The sequence below is a fragment of the Protopterus annectens genome, chromosome 2.part2 (genome assembly GCF_019279795.1).
Source record: "Protopterus annectens isolate FY-2018-M chromosome 2.part2, PAN1.0, whole genome shotgun sequence".
NCBI classification, from domain to species: Eukaryota; Metazoa; Chordata; order Ceratodontiformes; family Protopteridae; genus Protopterus; species Protopterus annectens.
Window position 1 is genome coordinate 426,562,278 of NC_056730.1, and position 8,866 is coordinate 426,571,143.

Genomic DNA, 8,866 nt, shown 5'->3' on the forward strand with positions numbered 1-8,866 from the left:
TGGAAATCCGAGATGAGTAAGGCTTTGGCAGAGTTGTACCTTATGCTTATCACTATGAGGCCTTTTTATACATTTTGGGGTGAATGGTAGGTGGTGTTTAAAAAGAATAAGTGAAAAACAAGATTATAGAAAAGTAGAAGGAAGAAAAATGATCATGGAACTTATAAACAAAGACTTTGGTAATCTCCAAACTCTGGACCCCCACCCAGTTTGGGTTTGTAAAAGGCAGATCATGTCTCCTAAACCTGATAGACTTCTTTGAAGCAGTCACCAAAGCTGTAGACAAGGGTAAGGTGGTTCACACAGCCTATCTAGATCTTGCCAAGGCTTTTGACACCATCCCCCACTCTGGAATTATAGATAAACTCACTAAACTAGGTATAAATCCCTATGTCACAAGATGGGTTGCCAACTGGCTCACTGACAGAACCCACACTGTGAAAGTAGCAGACTCCAAATCCGACTTCAGACCAGTGACAAGTGGAGTACCACAGGGTTCAGTCCTGGGTCCTCTCCTGTTTGGTATCTACTTCTCTGAAGTACAGGCTAACACAGAAGGTCTTTGGCTAATGAAGTTCACAGATGACTGTAAACTAGGAGCGGTAATCGAAACTCCTAATGATGTGGACATCCTACAAAAGGATCTCACTGAGACAGATGCCTGGTGTCAAAGCCATGGCCTCAAGCTCAATGCCAAAAAGTGCATTGTCATTCCCTTTGGTAAAAACTCTGTACCCATGAACTACAACATAGGCGGTAGTATACTTGACACCGAAAGTGTGATAAGAGACCTTGGGACATAGGTGGACAGTAGTCTCTCCTTTGATAATCACATTGCCACAGTAGTCAGGAAATCCTTCTACATGGCACACTTTATCACAAAAGGTTTCTCATCCAGAAAAAAGAGGTCATTGTTCCCCTCTACTCATCACTTATTAGGCCCATTATAGAATACAATGCCCCTTTTGGTATGTACCTCACAAGACATTTACAACAACTGGAAAGGCCGCAGAAATACCTCACAAAGAGGATTACTGGACTCAAACAGATGCCCTATGCAGACCGTCTCAAAAAACTCCAGCTTTACTCCGTTGCATATCGTCTACTCAGAGGTGATCTCTGCCTAACATACAAAGCTATGTCAAACCCAGAGCTGTTGGACATGCTCCACTTAAAGAAATCCCAATCCCTCCGAGCTACACGCTCTAGGGACCTAAACCTTGTCACCACAATAAACAGAACATGCCAAAGGGATAGATTCCTGTCCCAGAGACTTCCTATACTCTAGAATAAACTACCTATCTATATCAAACAAAGCTCCTCATTAGCACTCTTCAAGAAAAATCTTGATGACTAGCTGGGAAATAGGAAATTCACCCCGGGGATCACCTCTGTGGCTCTGCTCGGCAGTGGCACAGGAAAATAATTTTCTTGGGTGGCAAAAGCCAGGGTACCTTTTTGGCTGGGCTTGTATAGGCCCCAGGGCCAATAGCCTAGTACCTACCTATGAATCTATACTAGTCTGTGACTTTGATCAAGGCAAAACAATTTAGAACATTTAAGGAAAGAAAGGAAGTATGTGAACAGAAATAGAGACAAAATGAAGATAGTGTTAAAAAGATAGAGATGTCCTACCAATGGTGAAAGGGAAGCAGTTTGCCCCTTTTCATGTAAATTAGTAAACAGCAAGGAAGGTAGAATGGAAATATTCAGAGACTCAGAAATGGAAGTGCAAAAGACTCAAAAATATTAGTAAGGTGGAAGAAGAATTTTCACAAAATCTCTATAGGGATGTTGAGGTATCTGAAAAGGTGGAGTGGAAAGTTATAAAATTATCTGAAGGAGATATAGTGGGTTTCAAAAAGGAAATGTTGATGGAAGGACTTGACATGGTATTAACTGAAATAAAATAAGAGAGTTTATGAAGATAGGATTGGATATGAGTTTTATAAGCAAATTAAGGAGGGTGAGAAAGGACCATTTTATAGTTGTTCTAAATGAATGGATAATGGATGGGATTAAGTTGGAAAGTATAGGTAGAGGTACAGTGATGAAGTTCCTAGTTAATAAAGTGGAACGAAAGTGCTAAAGATTGTCTCTTTTTTTGCATTTATTATTGTTATATGTTTATATAGCTCACTGAACCATTTGGCCTTGGTGCTGTGAAGACCGAATTTTACATTTGTTCATTTCTTCAGTTTTTCGGTTTCAGTGGTTGCATTTTATTGTATAGTGAAAAAGAATTTCTTAGTAGTTGTGCCTGGTAGCACTGTGTGATTATAATTACAAAATTTTACTGACGATTGTGCAGTTGAGGTTTAATGTAATTTTGACAAAGAAGTTGCTGGAAAGTGTGTATAGGATACAAGGGAGGAATGTGAATGATATGATATATTACAGATAATGAAAGAAGAGGTAGATAATATAGTAAGATTAAGGAAGGTAAGATGGTTGTAGGAGATAAGAATGCATTTAACAGTGAGTTAGCAGTTGTGATGTACTTTGAATGCATATGGAATAGGAGATAAAATAATGTTAATAAAATCTGTATATGACAGAACATTGGGTAAGTCATTAGCTAATGGTTTGTTTGGTCAACTATATAAAGTCTTTCAGCTTTTCCCGGTTAGGGGTCGCCACAGTGGAACACCAGTCCGTTAATGATTGAAAGTGGATTTTTACGGTGCCAAGTTGCAAGCCCAACACCCAACCTTCAAAGAAGGCACACCCATTCACGCACGCACCTACCTGCATATCTTTTAACATCACTCAACTGCAGGGAGGACATGCAGACTCCACGCAGTAGGTGCTCCAACTGAGAATCGAATGGGATAACCGCTGCACCACCACAGCCCCTAAAATCTAAAAAACAAATTTGTCACTGTCCATGACTGCCTTAGCAAGCAGAGTTGGAAACTCTGTGATCAGTAGGTGACAGTTAAAAGCTATTACTTAGCATGGTTCTGTGGCATAAGGGGATGGATTTCTGGCTCCATCCCTAGTAACCAGGGCTTAACTAGCAGTTCTGGCACTGCAGGAACCAGGCAGGGAGTGGAAGGAGTGCAGGGGCATGGCCTGCTCATCATGTCTCCTGGGGGGAGGGATTGCATGCACTCAGGAGTACACTGGGTGGTGCTAACATCCTGGTGGAGACTAGGAATCTCACTTTTTGTGCCTTGAGAAGGTGGGCACAGGGATGATTGAAGGAATGTCGCCCTTGTAAAATAGAGGGGATGTGTTATCCTATTGCACTCTTCTCCCCTGTGATTCATTGGGAGCTTGCAATAGCGATGGGGGATTCTGAAGAGAAAATATTAAACCACCTTTGATTATGGCCCCTTTCAGCTGACCCTTTTCTCAGCAATAGGGAATTAATGGGCTGATTGGCTGTGAAGAGGGATAATTACTAATGTACTTCAGGGGCAAAGAAGTGCAAAAAAAAAACTCTTACTCTAATAATGTGTAGTGGTACTCAGTGGGATTTCATGGGACTCACTACAAGACGTGTCTTCTAATGATTTCACAAGTGACATTATGGAGAAAAATGGATAGGAAGGTATTAATTTTTGCTGGTCTAGCTAAAGCTCTAACAGTGTGTACACTCAGAAGCAGAACCATATTAAAAGATGAACAAATACTACATTTTCCCTAGTACACATTGATTCACATCGTTATGCTTTAATACACTTTAAGATTTGCCTTTGTTAGCTTTCATGTCACTTAAATGTTTATTCATTAATATAAGGGCAAATATGAAGTCAAGTGCAGAACGTTTGGCAATTAGCTCAGAGAATTAATGCACTGAGCTCTTAATATGCTGCTTCCTGTGATCAAGGGTAGAAGGTTTTATTCCTTTCACCTCCATTTGCCTACTGTGTAATTCTCAGCAAGTCCCTTGGTCAGATAATGCTCCCAGTTTAACCCTGAAAAAGGACTTTTATGTACAGTTGGCTTACCCAGTTAACAAATGTATAAAATAAAAAAAAATGTTATTTTCTTGATTGAAAAGCTGAATGATCTAGTACAGCGAGTCTGGAAAAAAACTATGAATGCTTGGAGCCCCAAGACAGGTGATCAACTTTGTACACTTGGAACACAGTGTTGAACATCTGTAAGGAACTTTTGAAACTATATGGCATGAATAGAAACACCATAGCTGGTGTTCATTATTAAGAGTATACATTCCACTCCTTTCTGCTGTTTAAGAACCAGGAACTATATATGACAGGGATTGATAGTGGCATTTGCTAAGTAGTAGCATGGCCTTTCTCTCATACTACATTATTTGGCTGTAGACTATACAAATTCGAAAGGAAGAGTCGCAAAAACAGGAGCAAAGGCCACATGCAAACAAAGTGAGTGACCACTGTACATGAGTAATATTGTCCTTTGTTTTATTTTTATTTTGTATATACACACACACACACACACACACACATACAGAGTCTAATTGATTAGTCAACAGGCTAAAGTGCAATGCTTTTCAGTAGAATGCCCAGATTATTGAATGGATGTTATTTTGTGTGTGTTTCATAGATGTGGGATGTGTAGTAGGTGTGTGTGTGTGCTAGGGATTGTGTGTTGGTTAGCATTAGAGTAAGGTTTAGGTAAGGGATAGGCTGTGTATTTGTGTGTATGCGTGTGCGCGCGTATGTGTGTGTGTGTGTTACGGTTAGGTTACTGGATAGATTTAGTGTATAAGTATGTGTGCTTGTATGGTGAGTGTCCAGGCTGCCTTGTGTAGTAGTTTGTAGCTGAATACCAGGCTTGCTGTTCTGAAGGGGCATTTTAAGCCTAGCCTATAACCCAAGGTCAGAATCAAACACTGTAACTTGTGACTATGAGGTAAACACCTTAACCATTGTGTCAGACCAACTTGTAAGGTTAGGTAGTGTTATGGGAAAGATTTTTTTTAATTTACGATACAGGTTAGGGTTAGCAGGTATTACTAAGACTGAGCAGGGGGAAAAATTAAAAAAAAAAAACCTTCCCACTTTACATGAGCATGATGGAGTAGGTGATATTATACTAAGAACTGAGCTTGCAGAAGTATATTGGATAGGTAATCTCCAAGCTGATACACCAGCTTTGCTAGGGACGGCTTGCACCTGTCACCACTGGGCTTTCAGATATTGGAAAAGGCTCTTGCCACCCCCATAGTGCCTTTTTTAGGCAAGGCTCAAAAGTCAAACCTACCCCCATAGACAGCACAAGGAACAAGAAACTAAGGGTAATGCTGCTAAACGCCAGAAGTCTTAACCTCAAGATGCACTCACTCGAAGCTCTCCTCAGTATGGAGAACATCGATATCTGTGCAGTGACAGAAACCTGGTTCAAGGCTCCAGAGAGCACCCCAGCACTACCAGGCTATACCTCATATCATGCTTTTCGGCCCCAAAACCCGGACCAAACCACAAAAGGAGGGGGAGTTTCCATATTTATCAAGGATATCCACACCTCCAGGTTAGTGGCATTGCACGAAGTATCAGAGACCATCCATGTGCAACTAACAGTGGGCAAGACTGCTTTTCAGTTTATAGCATCCTACAGACCACCCTCTCAAAGTCAGGAATCCCATTCAGCTTTCCTGAAAACATTGGAGAACATGAAGATCTCTCCGAACACCATTATATTGGGCGACTTCAACTACCCAAACATTGACTGGAAGCACTACTCAAGCCCCAGCACCTTAGCCCAAAGATTCCTGGAAATTATAAACTCAAATGCTATGGAACAACTAGTCACCACTCCCACAAGAGGGGACAACATACTAGACCTGATCATTACCAACATGGGGACTCTATGCTCCACACCAGAAGTATATCCCTCATTGGTAAGATCAGACCATAAATTAATTTCACTGGATGTCCACATCCCGACCCCACCCCAGCCCAGAAAACCACAGTGAAAACTTCTCAAAAGCGAACTTCTCACTTCTCAAAACCGAAGTGGAATCCTTCAAGGCCCCAGGGCCAGTGGAAACTACAGCCCAAACTGCAGAATCCTATATAAATGCATTCTACGGACATCTCCAGGAATGCATGGATCATGCTATCCCAAACAAAACCAAGACCCAATCATCCAAAGGCAGGCGTCCAGTCTGGTGGACCCCTGCCATAAATAAACTGTACAACAGAAGGAGGAAGCTACTACATGATAGAGCCAAATCCCTAATAGGGAAGGCATCTCTGATCAGTACTAGCAAAAAATTACGATCCCTCATAAAATCCTCCAAGGCCAGCTTCGAGAGAAAAATTGCACAGGACACCAAAGATAATCATAAGGCTTTTTTCAGTTATGTTAGAAACCTGGGATGCAACTCCCAGACTTGTTCTGAGTTTATTCTAAACGACAAAAAATACACTGAACCCACAGACATCGCCAATATCCTGGCAGACAGGTTCAGTGCAAACTCCCCCCCTCAAAAGAGCAAGTATCTATGCCGGCAGAGGGCTGCCGCCCAAACATCTCAGATGCTCAGGTGAAGGCTGCCCTCTCCAAAGCAAAAAACACTGCTTCCATGGGACCAGATGGCGTCCCAGTTTGCGTCCTACATGAACTACAAGAGGAACTAATCCCGCAAATAAAACAGCTATACAATCTCAGCCTCACTACAGGATATGTGCCCACAGAATGGCGTACAGCAACAGTGGTCCCACTCCACAAAGGTGGAGCCTCTATGGACCCTGGAAACTATCGCCCCATAAGCCTGACTAGCTTAGTCTGCAAGGCTATGGAGAGGATCATCATGGAGCTCATAAACAAAGACATTGGGGATCTACAGACACTAGATCCTACCCAGTTCGGCTTTGTCAAGGGCAGATCCTGCCTTTTGAACCTGGTTGACTTCTTTGAAACAGTCACCAAAGCCATAGATGAAGGGAAGGTAGTCCACACAGCCTATTTCGACCTTGCAAAGGCATTTGACACAATACCCCACTCGGGCATCATAGATAAGCTATCCAGCTTAAATATAAACCCCTATGTCACAAGATGGGTCGCAAACTGGCTCAAAGACAGAACCCACAGAGTGAGAGTTGCTGGAGCCATGTCAGACTCGAAACCGGTCACAAGTGGCGTCCCACAGGGTTCTGTCCTGGGACCACTCTTGTTCGGTATATACTTTTCCGAGGTACAGGCAAATGTGGGAGGACTATGGCTCACCAAGTTCGCAGACGACTGCAAACTGGGCGCCATAATCAACTCTCCAGCTGACACAAACATCCTTCAAAAAAGGTCTCACAGAGACAGATAACTGGTGCCAGCGCCATGGTTTAAAGCTAAATGCCAACAAATGTATAGTCATACCCTTTGGCAAAAACAATGTGCCCACAAATTACCACATAGGTGGAAACCCATTAAGTACAGAGAAAGTTATTAGGGACCTGAGGACCCAAGTTGATAGCAATCTCTCCTTTGAAAACCACATTGCCAAAGTGGTTAGAAAGACCTTCTACATAGCCCACCTCATCACAAAGGGTTTCACATCTAGATCAAGAGAGGTAATCGTGTCCCTTTATTCATCCCTCATCAGGCCCATCATAGAATACAATGCCCCATTTGGGATGTACCTTACCCGACACCTGCAGCAATTAGAAAGACCCCAAAAGTATCTCACCAAGAGGATCAAGGGTCTCAAACAGATGTCATATGCTGCTCGGTTAAAAAAACTCCAGCTCTACTCAGTTGCATACCGCCTACTTCGAGGCGATCTATGCCTGACATACAAAGATATGTCAAATCCAGAATTAATGGACATGCTCCACCTCAGTAAATCTAAATCCCTTAGAGCCACACGCTCGAGGGACTTGAACCTCAGCACAGAAATAAATAGAACTTGCTGGAGGGACAGGTTCATAACCCAGAGGCTCCCTTCGCTCTGGAATAGAATTCCAGTTCATGTGAGGCAGAGCACCTCACTGAATCTCTTCAAGAAGAATCTCGATAAGTGGATGGGGGATCGTAGGTTTGTCCCAGGGATTACTCCCGTGTCACTATTAGACAGAGGCACAGTAAACTAAACCTTAAAAAGGGCACAGTATACTCAAATCAAGGGGTGGCGTAAGCCATACAGAATCGGGCTAGGCTTATAATTGCCCCAGGGCAGATAGCCTAGTATGAACCTATGAACCACCTGGATTAAACACTAGCATTCCTTTGAAACCAACTTTAAGAAAATGGAGACTTAATAGGTGAGTATTGGGACATTTATAAACATAACACAGTATGATTTGTATATTATTAATGGTCCTGTCTGATCTGAACTGTCATTGATTTATATAATTTTAGTGACCATCTTAATTTGAGTTTAGTCTGTATATAATGTGGCAGAATGGTAGATGGCCATATTACCCTGAATGTGCCAGATCTCGTCTGATCTTGGAAGCCAAGCAGGGTTGGGCTTGGTCAGTACTTACATGGGAGACCGCCTGGGAATACCACGTGCTGAAAGTTTATCATTTGCTTTGATACATATTTCAACACTGATTGGTTCAAATATCACATATTTTAACCTAATAGAACTGATTGGCCAGTGAACAATCAATCACTGATAAGCCTTACCTCATCCTGGATATGATTGGAACACTATAGATGGTTAGTATTTATTGGGATGTAAATGAGTTATGAAGTACTAACCATTTTTATTGGAGCCTACAACAACAGCCATCCAATAATGTTGAAGCAGTATAAAATCAGAGCATATATGTTCTTATTGGTAACTACTGTCCATGTTATGCTTCTAGCCACTGATTGGACCAAGATGTTTTTTTTTTTTGACCACCAATAGCTTTATAATTGGTTTTAGAGCAAAGGAGTTTTATTGGTCTAGAAAGGCAGTCTACATTCAATGAGGCTCATAGCCATT

General features: G+C 41.9%; 1 pseudogene; it reads left to right on the forward strand.

The window, feature by feature from the left end:
- The first annotated feature begins 8,335 nt into the window (after positions 1-8,335).
- On the forward strand, positions 8,336-8,454 carry LOC122796075 (annotated as a pseudogene).
- Positions 8,455-8,866: the final 412 nt, after the last annotated feature.